Raw genomic sequence first — 13313 nt, 5'->3', positions numbered from 1 at the left:
GGGTGGAAATTGGAAAATGAATGTTAGGTAATGATACTGGATATTTGTTATGAGAAAATAAAATCAAAAAAATTTTTTTTTTAAAAAAAGACACCCAAACTGAAGAAATTATCTCCATCGGAATTTCTCCTCTGATTCAGGGTGCAAAAAAAATTAAAAATTAGTTCGCATCTCATTCCTTCATCACCCTTTGATGAAGGGTGAAGATGTTAACCCAGTGTTTGGCAATTATAAAAAAGGCAAATTCCTTGCTAGGGATCTTTGTTGTTGTTTAGTCGTTTAGTCATGTCCAACTCTTCGTGACCCCATGGACCAGAGCACGCCAGGCACTCCTGTCTTCCACTGCCTCACACAGTTTGGTCAAACTCATGTTCGTAGCTTCGAGAACACTGGCCAACCATCTCGTCTTCTGCTGCCCCCTTCTCCTTGTGCCCTCCATCTTTCCCAACATCAGGGTCTTTTCCAGGGAGTCTTCTCTTCTCATGAGGTGGCCAAAGTATTGGAGCCTCAGCTTCAGGATCTGTCTTTCCAGTGAGCACTCAGGGCTGATTTCCTGAAGAATGGATAGGTTTGATCTTCTCTCAGTCCATGGGACTCTCAAGAGACTCCTCCAGCACCATAATTCAAAAGCATAAATTCTTCAGCGATCAGCCTTCTTTATGGTCCAGCTCTCATTTCCATACATCACTACTGGGAAAACCATAGCTTTAAATATATGGACCTTTGTCAGCAAGGGGATGGCTCTGCTTTTTAATATGCTGTCTAGGTTTGTCATCACTTTTCTCCCAAGAAGAATTTCGTGACTGCTGTCACCATCTGCAGTGATCATGGAGCCCAAGAAAGTAAAATCTCTCACTGCCTCCATTTCTTCCCCTTCTATTTGCCAGGAGGTGATGGGACCAGTGGCCATGATCTTAGTTTTTTTGATGTTGCACTTCAAACCATATTTTGCGCTCTCCTCTTTCATCCTCATTAAGAGGTTCTTTAATTCCTCCTAACTTTCTGCCATCAAAGTTGTGTCAAAGCCAGTGTAGTGGTTAAGAGTGGTAGACTCGTAATCTGGGGAACCGGGTTCGTGTCTCCGCTCCTCCACATGCAACTGCTGGGTGACCTTGGGCTAGTCACACTTCTTTGAAGTCTCTCAGCCTCACTCACCTCACAGAGTGTTTGTTGTGGGGGAGGAAGGGAAAGGAGAATGTTAGCAGCTTTGAGACTCCTTCGGGTAGTGATAAAGTGGGATATCAAATCCAAACTCCTCCTCTTCTTCTTCATCTGCATATCTGAGGTTGTTGATATTTCTTCCGGCAATCTTAATTCCGTTTTGGGATTCATCCAGTCCAGCCTTTCGCTTGATGAATTCTGCATATAAGTTAAATAAGCAGGGAGACAATATACAGCCTTGTCGTACTCCTTTCCCAATTTTGAACCAATCATTTGTTCCATATCCAGTTCTCACTGTAGCTTCTTGTCCCACATAGAGATTTCTCAGGAGACAGGTGAGGTGATCAGGCACTCCCATTTCTTTAAGGGATCCTTAGGAAAGGAATTTAAAATAAAACTGCCCAGATCGTAATGTCGTTGCACAAATCTATTTTGCAACTGCATTTGGAGCACTGGTTGCCTCAAAAAGGATATGGATGTTCTTACCCACTTCCTCTTCTGGCTGTATGTTCCTTTCGAAGCTCAGATTAACTCCACAGGATTCAAATGCTTTGATGTGTGCACACCTTCTCTGTCTTGTGGGGAGGGGGGACGTGTGTGTGTGATCCAGTGAAGAAGTGAGCAAAGGAGATCACTTAAAAAACCATGTGTCCATGGGACCAAAAAGGTTGATGACACTGTCAAAGCCAATTTCTCAGAGGCTTCTCAAACTGAACGGTGTACACTGATTTTGGATTAGTTGTTCTTCATTTACAGACTCCTACAAACCCTGTATATGTAGAGGCAAGAGAGATTGTTATGGGCCCTGTTCTCCTTGTTTATCAGGCTCCCAAGGATCATTAAGATGCAGGCAGAGCTTTAATTAATGCATCCTGAGAACAGGCCCATTGTTCCTTCCATTTGGGAAAGAATTAGTGAATGTCTACATTGTTTCAGCTGGCTGGTGTAAGTCTTCCTTCTTAAATAAAAAAAAAATTACCATTCTGGAAGGTTGGAAAGCCTTTCTTGGTTTTCACTTAATCGATTCCTGGCAGCTTCTAACCTAAACAATAGGAAATGGTTTCAAGCTAGATCTCTTGGTGTGAAGAAATCACCAGAGATCATCAAGTTCTGCTTTTCAGCATTGCCTTTCAGCTTGACAGGCTCCTAGGTCTGAGCTAGGTTATTGCTACTGATTGTGCCTGTAAATGAAACAAGAAAAAAAAGTCGAGATATTTGTTCACCTGGGTTCTGTCTTTCTGCCAGATGCAACAGATCAGCCTTGGCCAAAACTGGCTATAAAAATGAGATGCAGGGTAGATAGATGGATGGATTGCTCTGTGCTGGAACCAAAGCTGTAACTAACAGAGAACCAACATCTGTTGGTGTGTTGATGCTGTGTCCCCTTATGCTCAAGTTGCATATATGTGCAAATAAAACCATATGTCATAAGGGCACCACAGTTTCCACGGACTTTCCTTACAAGGAAACCAAGCCCTGGGTAAAGGTACAAAGCCTGGAGTCTCTCATTGCTTGTAGATTGGGGTGGTGTGCAACAATTAATCTGCAATTAATCCAGAATGTGGCAGCTAGACTGGTGACTGGGAGCGGCCTCCTAAGAGACCTACATTGGCTCCCAGTACATTTCCGAGCACAATTCAAAGTGTTGGTACTGACCTTTAAAGCCCTAAACAGCCTCGGTCCTATATACCTGAAGGAGCGTCTCCACCCCCATTGTTCAGCCCGGACACTGAGATCCAGCGCCGAGAGCCTTCTGGTGGTTCCCTCATTGCGAGAAGCAAAGCTACAGGGAACCAGACAGAGGGCCTTCTCGGTAGTGGCACCCGCCCTGTGGAACGCCCTCCCATCGGAGGTCAAGGAGATAAACAACTACCTGACATTTAGAAAACACCTAAAGGCAGCCCTGTTTAGGGAAGTTTTTAATCTGTGATATTTTAATGTATTTTGGTATTTGTTGGAAGCCACCCAGAGTGGCGGGGAAAACCCAGCCAGATGGGTGGGGTATAATAATAATAATAATAATAATAATAATAATAATAATAATAATACAATCCCTATGATGAGAGTGGCTGGCAACCAACCACCTTGTCAGGAACCAGTGTCCACCAAATGGGAGGAAGCTAGGTCACGGGAAAGCCAGGGCTGTCCCCTAATTTGGTGCTGAAGAGGTCTAGCCATGTCACCTTACAAAGACTATGAAAGGTAAAAGGACCCCTGACCATTAGGTCCAGTTGTGACCGACTCTGGGGTTGCGGCGCTCATCTCGTGTTATTGGCCGAGGGAGCCGGTGTACAGCTTCCAGGTCATGTGGCCAGCATGACAAAGCCGCTTCTGGCGAACCAGAGCAGCACACAGAATGCCATTTTCCTTCCTGCCGTTGTGGTACCTATTTATCTACTTGCACTTTGACATGCTTTCGAACTGCTAGGTTGGCAGGAGCTGGAACCGGGTAACGGGAGCTCACCCCGTTGCGGGGATTCGAACCGCCAACCTTCTGATCGGCAAGCCCTAGGCTCTGTGGTTTAACCCACAGTGCCACCCGTGTCCCTATTATTAGCTATTAGTCAGTTGAAATTTAGCCAGTTGAAATTATTAGCCAGTTGAAATTAGCTATTAGCCAGTTGAAATAGCCGAGGTTCACTCATTTGTCCAAGGGAGGGGGCATGAAATGTACTGCTCAACATTGTTGAATGTTGCCATGGGATTGACTGGGGATGTTCTGCAGGCTTGTGAGGCAGAGAAATCTTTGCTTGTCCCCTTTCTGCCTTTTCCTCTCGCCCTGGGGCAACTGGCAAGGCAGGAAGGGACATGCCAGCCTTATGCCTTTCTTTCTGCTGATCCTTCTCCAAGAGTGTGTTGTTGTTGTTGTTTTTACAAAACAAAATCTGGGTTTCTGCCATTCAAGTCAGATGAATGCAGCCAACATAACTAAATGGCTCCGCTGAATCCAGTCGAGAGTAACTTGGCTGTTGAAATGAATTCAGCTGGATATTATGTCATAGGAGAGCTTATACGCTTCTTTTCCTGCTGGTCACCTGCAACTAATGAATAAATTCAGTAAGGACCAAAGCAGGAAAACATTTCTGCTTCATGAATAGAGAACCTCCAGGTGTTTGGAGGCCGGGCGGCGGCAGGGAGAGTTCATACTAAAGTACTGCCAAGTTATCTGAGGTCTGGCCAGGTGCTTTGCTTTTTCCAGATGTCTGTACCTTCAGTCAATTTCTTAAATTGTGTCCGCTGAAGTTGGAACACTGACGTCCTTGGTCGGTTTGCCATGTAATGAAGCTTGGTGAAAGAGAAGAAGGGAGAGAGGAGAGTATAGGAAACTGCCTTCTGCTGAGTCAGACTATTGGTCCAACTAGCTCAGTACTGTCTACATCAGGGGTAGGCGACCTAAGGCCCGGGGGCCGGATGCGGCCCAATTGCCTTCTCAATCCGGCCCACAGACAGTCCGGGAATCAGCGTGTTTTTACACGAGTAGAATGTGTGCTTTTATTTAAAATGCATCTCTGGGTTATTTGTGGGGCCTGCCTGGTGTTTTTACATGAGTAGAATGTGTGCTTTCCTTTAAAATGCATCTCTGGGTTATTTGCGGGGTATAGGAATTCATTCGTGTTTCCCCGAAAATAAGACACTGTCTTATATTTATTTTTCCTCAAGAAGACACACTATGGCTTATTTTCAGGGGATGTCTTATTTTTTTAATTACGTGTCCAGCCTCGCCTCTTCCTTGGCGCCCTCCAGAACTGCGCCTATCACTATGTCTTATTTTCGGGGTATGGCTTATATTGTGCAAATGCTTAGAAACCCTGCTACGGCTTATTTTATGGATATGTCTTATTTTCCGGGAAACAGGGTATAGTCTGGCCACCACACGGTCTGAGGTACGGTGGACCGGCCCACAGCTGAAAAAGGTTGCTGACCCCTGGTCTACATGATCCTTTCTCGACGTTGGAACCCCAGATGTTCTTGAGCTACAACTTCCATCATCCCTGGCTAGCAATGATGGGAGTTGTAGTCCAGCAACATCTGCAAAACCAAGGTTGGGAAAGTCTGGTTTGTCCTGACAGGCAGCAGCTCTCCAGGGTTTCAAACTGGGGGGGGGGTGTCTCTCTCAGCCATGCCTACAGATGCCAAAGGTTGAAACTGGGACCTTCTGCATGCAAAGCAGATGTTCAGCCACCAAGCTTCGTCCCTTTCCCAAATCTTTCCCCATTAAATTAGGAGACTGTTCACCTCCTCTGCTCCCTAGTTCTAGGAACATAGGAAGTTGCCTTATACTGAGTCAGAACACTGGTCCATCTAGACCAGGCTTCCCCAAACTGCGGCCCTCCAGATGTTTTAGCCTACAACTCCCACGATCCCTAGCTAACAGGACCAGTGGTTGGGGAAGATGGGAATTGTAGTCCAAAACATCTGGAGGGCCGAAGTTGGGGGGGTGCCTGATCTAGACACATGTTGTCAAAACTGATTGGCAGCAGCAAGTCAGTTGAAACTGGGAATCTCAATGCAAGGGAAATGCTTCTAAGTGCAAGGGAAATGCTCTGCCACTGAGCTATATTCTTTCACCAAAAGATAATTAAAGATTCAGATAGATATAGAGGTAGAGGTAGAGGTAGAGGTAGATACAGATATGGATATATGTTGTTGTTTAATTACTGCATAGCTAGAGAAAGAATAATAGAATTGTCGAGTTGGAAGGGACCATGGCGGTCATCTAGTCCAACCCCCTGCAATATAAGAATCTTTTGCCCAACATGGGGCTTGAACCCATGATCCTGAGATTAAGGCCCTCATGAGCTATGGTGAACGTCCACCATATTATTGCGCAATTATTATTATTATTATTGGAGTTAATATTCTGCCCTTTCTCTCAAAGGAACCCAGGGTGGCAAACAGATTCACAGCTTGAAGCAAAAAAAAAAACCATTTTAAAGCAGTTAAAACTTTCCAAATCAATTAGAGTTAAAAAAAAAACACCTAAAAGCAGTGAACATCTGTTAGTGCACATACAAAAAAATGCATATCTATAATAATAATAATAATAATAATAATAATAATAATAATAATAATTCATTATGTATACCCTGCCCATCTGGCTGGGCTTCCCCAGATGGGAAGCTGCTGCAGCCATGAGCAGAGGATCCTGGCGCTGGGGCAGCGGCAGTGGCAAACCACGAGCAAGCCACGGAGCGGGTTGCCGGCATCGGCACCCCGGTGCTAGGATCCTCTGCTCGTGGGTGGCGGCAAACCATGAGCAAGCCGCGGAGCAAGGTTTTTTACCAGGTGGCTGGGGAGGTGCCGTTGCCCTGCCGCCCGGTAAAAGCCTCGCTCCGCAGCTTGCTCAGTCTCCTGCTCGGTGCGCACTTTGTTTCTTCCTGCTTGGGTGGAGGTGAGGGGCGGGCCTCTGCCCAAGCAGGAAGAAGCAAAGGAAGAGCAAGTGAGCAAGCAGCCAGCCGCTGAGCAAGGCTTTTTACCGGGTGGTGGCTGGCTGCTTGCTCATGGGGGGGGTACTGAGTGTCACCCCCCCTCCAGGGTGGCAGCTGGGGCGGACCATGCCCACCGCCACCCCTTGCTACACCCCTGCACCCCAGCCCCTGATGCTGCCCCCCTGCAGATCTAGGTTCCCCCCCACCTCCACCATTGTGCCTGCGTGGTTGCCAACCCCATCACCACAACTGCATCTTCCCCTGCAGCTGCGCCCGCATTGCTGCCACAATGCAGTAGCAGCATTGGCGGTGCAGGCAAAGCCCAAGTGGAACTGGAACCAGGTCCAGAATAATGGTAGGGGCAGGGCGGGGGGCACCTCCATTGCTTGAAGCATATGCAGGCCTTCCAAGTGTCCCTATTTTGCAGGGACAGCCCTGGATTTACAGAAGCCGTCTCGGTTTCTGATTTGATCCCAGAATCTCCCGCTTTTCTTTAGGATGTCATTTTCAATCGGCCCTCCAGATGTTTTGGCCCACAGCTCCCATGATCCCTAGCTAAGAGGACCAGTGATCAGGGATGATGGGAATTGTAGTCCAAAACATCTGGAGGGCCGAAGTTTGGGAATGCCTGCTCTAGTTCAACCCCCTGCAATGCAGGAAATATGCAGCTGTCCCATGTGGGGATCGAACCTGCAACCTTGGGAGTTCTCAGCACCACACCAACCAACTGAGCTATCCAGGCGTGGGTTAAAATGTTAGAGGCTATTGAGTTATGTGAAGGCAAGCGTCACACAGAAGATGGAAGCCATGCACAGGAATCAACAGGAAGGAAGGAGGAGGAGAAAGTATCTCTTCCCCTGGCACTCTTGCTCTCTGAAATAAGTACTCAGGTTGATTTGGTTAAGCACACATGCAGACACACACCAAGAACTCTTTGTATTATGACACTTGGCCAAAGCCAAAGCAATCATTGTCCCCCTTACTTGCTTTTCAGTGTGCTTTTCTCCTGGTGTACCTCAGCACAATACCTTCTTTCTTAATATCGAGGGTTGCGATGCTTAAGATATGCAAATAGGTCTCTCTCTTTCCCTCTCCCCCAGTTAATGAGCCTACTCTGCAGCAATTGAATGCAATTCAAGTATTCAAAGTGACCTTATCACAACAAGGGAGACGATTTCCCATTTCGCTTTGAAAGGCAAACCGTGAAAAGTCATTTGTCTTTTGCTGAATCTGGATTATTATTATTGTTGTTATTTTTCCTTATTTTTACGTGTGTCTATAGAGGGGCGAAGGCCAGGGATTATGGGGATTATGTTTTATCAGAAACCCGTAGATTCCTGGAATTATCCAAAAGCGTTTTATATTTCAATAGAAAGGGGAGGAGGGAAGAGAGGCCATTCATTCTACTCTCCCGTGCATGTGATTAAATAACACAGTTCACACAATGCCCCACTTCCTCCCCCCACCCCCCAATCTCATTCTTAGCACTGTCTCATTAGACTGGCTTTTTAATTTTATTTTACTGCTTTTCCTATCCATCATGATTTGTGTCAGCTGAGCGGTTATGTAGATGGACAGCTTATTATCAGCTTTAAGCAAAGGAACAGAATGCAGGCCTGGCTGCAGAACAGTGTGTGTAGGAAAGGCAATTAAAGTCAGCTCCAGAATATAAATGAGCCTTGGCCTTTTGATGGTGTACGTACAAATTAACCCCTGTTGTCGCAATATTCCATGCCACTGGAGGACAGACAGAGAGAGAGAGAGAGAGAGAGAGAGAGAGAGAGAGAGAGAGAGAGAGAGAGAGAGAGACCCAAGCCTTAATTGTCTCCTGAATTAAGGACGGCCAGTGTCTATTGCTGTTTGGATCTACAGTACGGTATCCATTTCAACTTCTCATTTTTGCCATCTTAAATTCCACTCTACATTTCCACAGCAGTCTGCAATTTTCTTCATCTAAAATTCCTCTTGAAAAAACATTCAACAGTTTAGAGTGAGGTTCCTATAGACATTTTCTAGTGCATTTTTGCTTAATAAACATGTATTTTGCAAGCAATTTCTCTTTAAAGCCCTAAACGGCCTCGGTCTTGTATACCTGAAGGAGCGTCTCCACCTCCATCGTTCTGCCCAGACACTGAGGTCCAGCGCCGAGGGCCTTCTGGCGGTTCCCTCGCTACGAGAAGCCAAGTTACAGGGAACCAGGCAGAGGGTCTTCTTGGTAGTGGCACCCGCCCTGTGAAACACCCTCCCATCAGAGGTCAGAGAGATAAACAACTACCTGGCATTTAGAAAATACCTAAAGGCAGCCCTGTTTAGGGAAGTTTTTAATCTGTGATATTTGATGTATTTTAATGTTTGTTGGAAACCACCCAGAGTGGTGGGGAAAACCCAGCCAGATGGGTGGGGTATAAATAATACTGGCAATCCACTCCATAGTGCATGTGCAGCATTGCTACGTAGTGATGCATGCATCGTACGTAGTGACACTGTGCATGCGCGCTGCAAAGCGGGTTGCCACTCCGGGTGCCTGAGCGGCTTGCTACGCCGCTGCTGTGGTCTCAGGGTGTTTTGCCTACACCTGCAAAATATCTTGAGCCAGCCCTGCCTGGAGTGTTCCACCTCAACCCTGGTGTCAACCCTGATCATGCAAATGCCATTTTAAGAAGGTGTCCCTCGGCCCTGTATAGTGAAGGAGCATCTCCACCCCTTCGTTCAGCCAGGACACTGAGGTCCAGCTCTGAGGGCCTTCTGGAGGTTTCCCTCATTGTGAGAAGTGAGGTTACAGTCATACCTCGGTTTAAGTACGCCTCGGTTTGAGTATTTTCAGTTTAAGTACTCCGTGGACCTGTCTGGAACAGATTAATCCACTTTCCATTACTTTCAATGGGAAAGTTCGCTTCAGGTTAAGTACACTTCAGGTTAAGTACAGACTTCCTGAACCAATTGTGTTTGTAAACCGAGGTACCACTGTACAGGGAACCTGGCAAAGGGCCTTCTCAGTAGTGGCCCCCATCCTGTGGAATGCCCTCCCATCAGATGTCTCAGACATGAGTAACTATACAGCCTTTAGGAGACCTCTGAAGGCAGCTCTGTGTAAGGAAGCCTTTAAATGTGTAATGTTTTATTATGTTTTTATATGCGTTGGAAGCCGCCCAGAGTGGCTGGGGCAACCCAGGCTGGATCTACAGTATACAGCTATTATTATTTTTTTTAAAAAAACCACTATGGAATGCTATAAAAAGAAACGTTATAAAAGCTCACAATGGAAATTCTCATTGACTTTGGATTTCAGCTCTACAGCGCCATCTGGTATCACATTGTGATAATGCATTTATAACATCATAACATTATAAGTCGACAAGTGTAGATGAGTCCCCAGTCAGATGGGCAGGGTACAAAAAGAAGGAAGAAGGAAGAAGGAAGAAGGAAGAAGGAAGAAGGAAGAAGGAAGAAGGAAGAAGGAGAAGGAGAAGGAGAAGGAGAAGGAGAAGAAGAAGAAGAAGAAGAAGAAGAAGAAGAAGAAGAAGAAGAAGAAGAAATGAAATGTAAGTGAAGTGTGTAGGTGGGTTCCCACGAAGCGAGACACAGTGATAACAGCAAGAATCTTTATTGAACTAACAGAACTGCACAACAGGGGCAAAGCAACTGCTTATATACATTTCTGAAGGCCTGAGCCACTCCCACTCCCAACGTGGTTGGCTATCTAAACTTCCAAACTGCGAATCATAACTCATAGCTTAAGGCCCAATGGCAGAGGCCCAAATCCTGAATTGTTCTGTGATTGGATATCATGTATCGAATCAGAACACAGGGGCTCAGAATCCTTAGTCCAGACTCAAGCTCAGGCAAACACAGACCACTGAATACATAACAGTAAGAGTGTCTCAAGTGAACCTTTTCAGCTCATATGTACTTGCCAAACAAACCCTGAACATTTAAAACACACCCTTTAAAGTTTTACTGGAAGACCAGCTCCCCCACCATCAGCAGCCCATCCAGTATCCCATTACAAGCCGAGAGATGGGAATTTTTATTCTGAAGCAAGCATATGGTGCGTCAAGTAGAGGCTAACTTGCCTGGAACTTCCATCTCCATCTGATAACATCTACCTAATTTGCAATAATTATGTAGCCGTGCATTGAGCAATGGAGAAGCGGATTTTGTGTTATTAAAGAAAGATCCATGAATCCCTCTCCAGGCTGCACTTATGCCACTGTGCACAGAATATATTTTTGGAGAGGGGGCGATAAGTTTGATGGAGGCAGCATCAGTTTTACATTGGCGCCGCCGGCGTAAGCGAGAGGAGAACGGCTGCATAAACCATAAAAATAACAGATGGAAGGCCGATATCATAAAAACGGAAGCACGAGCAAATTATAAACCCATTTAGGCTGTTCATGCAGATAAAACAAAGAAACAGAAATACATCTGAAATTACCAGGACAGGGTGTCTGCAAGGGGGAGTGGGAGTCAGGTTTTATTTTTCTAGTATGGCAGGGGTGGGAATCTGAATGCTGTTTGTTTCTTGATTCATTCGTGGATTCCCTCTTGAAATAGGACTGAATCAGTATTGCCCTTCCCTAAGAAGAGGGAGACTTTTAGGGGGGGGGGTTAAAACAGAGTTGCAGGCCAGGAACAGCAGAGAAACAGGATTCAGTCCAATTCCGAATGTGAACGTTCAGTGTGACCAAAAATCCACATCTTCCAAAACAATAAGTGAACCACAATACAGCTAAGCCTTCAAAATTTGCACTTCTCCAGATGTTGCAATGCAGTTCTGCGACAAAATAATGTGTATGCAGATGTGTATGTTAGTGGGGGGAAACTGAAATTGACAGATTGGCCCACCTGACCATCCTCAGACAGCCTGTGAACAAGATAGCAAAGAGAATGAAAGGAGGAAGTGTGAGGAACCCAATTTTCAGATAACGGGGGGGCAGGGGGGAAGAGTATAAGACCAGGCACCCCCAAACTGCGGCCCTCCAGATGTTTTGGCCTACAACTCCCATGATCCCTAGCTAACAGGACCAGTGGTCAGGGATGATGGGAATTGTAGTCCAAAACATCTGGAGGGCCGAAGTTTGGGGGTGCCTGGTATAAGTCCATGGGTAGAAGGCAACATCTTTGGGAGTAAGATGGGAACTTTGGAACTCCCTGCCCATTAACATCAGCTTAGCCTCTTCACTAAACTGGAACAGGTTCAAGGTGTTTAATTAGCACTCGTGTAAAGACTGTGTGTCAGACCTTGCAAATGCGGTCACGATTCATGTGTGTTGGAATACATGTATGGACCTACTTCTGAGCATCAGCAATTAGCATGTGAAGAGTTAATTAAGCTAGGTTACCAGTAAATGTCCTAAGTGTATTAATCCTCGTCAACAAGTGTTGATGAAGTCAGGCAAACTCCTTTGTTGGGTGAAGCCGTTGTGTATAAGACCAGGCATCCCCAAACTGAGAACTGGGTATCAGAATGCAAATGAATGAGGGGGCTTAGTTTTTAGGAGCAGCAGAGTTGGGAGAGATGGTACCAGAAAGCAGGGAAGGAACCATGCTTGGAGGAGCCCTGGAGACCAAGAGAGATGGCAGAGCGAAAAGGATGCTGTTGATGTGGCTGTAAGGATAAACTGGTGTGTTTTGGGGTACTGCCTCTCTGCGCCCCTCCATTGAAGGCTGACGGTTGTATATGTGTGTGAAATAAACCATGTATCATAAAGACACTAGCCTCCATTGTGCCAAATTTCCCCAAAGGAACACAGACCCTGGTGGAGGGCTAAGACCCCTAGAATCTCATGCACCACTAGGCAAAGATTGGGGTGGCTTGTAACAATACTCTTGAGGCCTTGGGGTAATCAATAGGTAATCAAGCCTATTGTTTCCCTTCAGTCTACCTGAAAATATGGCGTGAGAGACCACTCAATAGTCCAGCTCATGAGAAGTTCAACGTGTGAGGAGGTCTCAGCTCAAACCGCATGGCTCTAATAAGCCACTCTTGAGTTCCTATACCAACACTTTAGGAACTTTCACCACTTTGTACCTCAGGCCCTGGCAACCCACGCTATGCCACTGGGAGGAACCTGGAATTAATTGGCTCCACCGATCATTGCTTGCAAAATTGCATTCAGAAATGTGGATATTGGGGGGGGGGTGAGAGATCATGCTGAAACACTGGCAATTTTTTTATGAAGGGAAGAAAGAAATCACTAATTTCTGTGGGAGCATGGAGAGCTGGGTTTAAGATTGGGAAAATGAGAAACAGGGAGAAGCAAAATGGCTAGATTTGCTCATCCCTGCCAGAGACATTTAAGTCAACAGTTGGAGAGCCCATTGATCAGAGATGCTGCAGTTGTATCCTACATGGCAGATCTTGCTTGGGGGGTCGGGAGTTGACTTCCAAGATCCATCCCAACTCTTTGATGCTATGACTCCAAAACAGCAGATGATATAATTTAAGACTACAAAGCTAACATGGGGACATGACTATTAAAACAGCTACATCCCCGAATCTGCTTGAACTCTGGCTCACCTTTAGATATCAAAATGACAGTGCTCCAACCAACCGCTGATCCTGGGCCAAGATGTTAATGCGGAACATGCCAGCCCATCATGCTCTCTCTGTTGCAATTTGTACTTTAACTGTCTTAGCGCTAAAGGGATCTCGGTATTAGTTAATCCCAAGGCCATCTGCCGAAAGCAGCGCATTTATTGCTGCCGAGTCTGGCTAATTTT

The sequence above is a fragment of the Zootoca vivipara genome, chromosome 15, assembly GCF_963506605.1.
Source record: "Zootoca vivipara chromosome 15, rZooViv1.1, whole genome shotgun sequence".
NCBI lineage: Eukaryota > Metazoa > Chordata > Lepidosauria > Squamata > Lacertidae > Zootoca > Zootoca vivipara.
The sequence above is the reverse complement of the archived record's forward strand: the minus strand, read 5'-3'. Positions refer to the sequence as shown.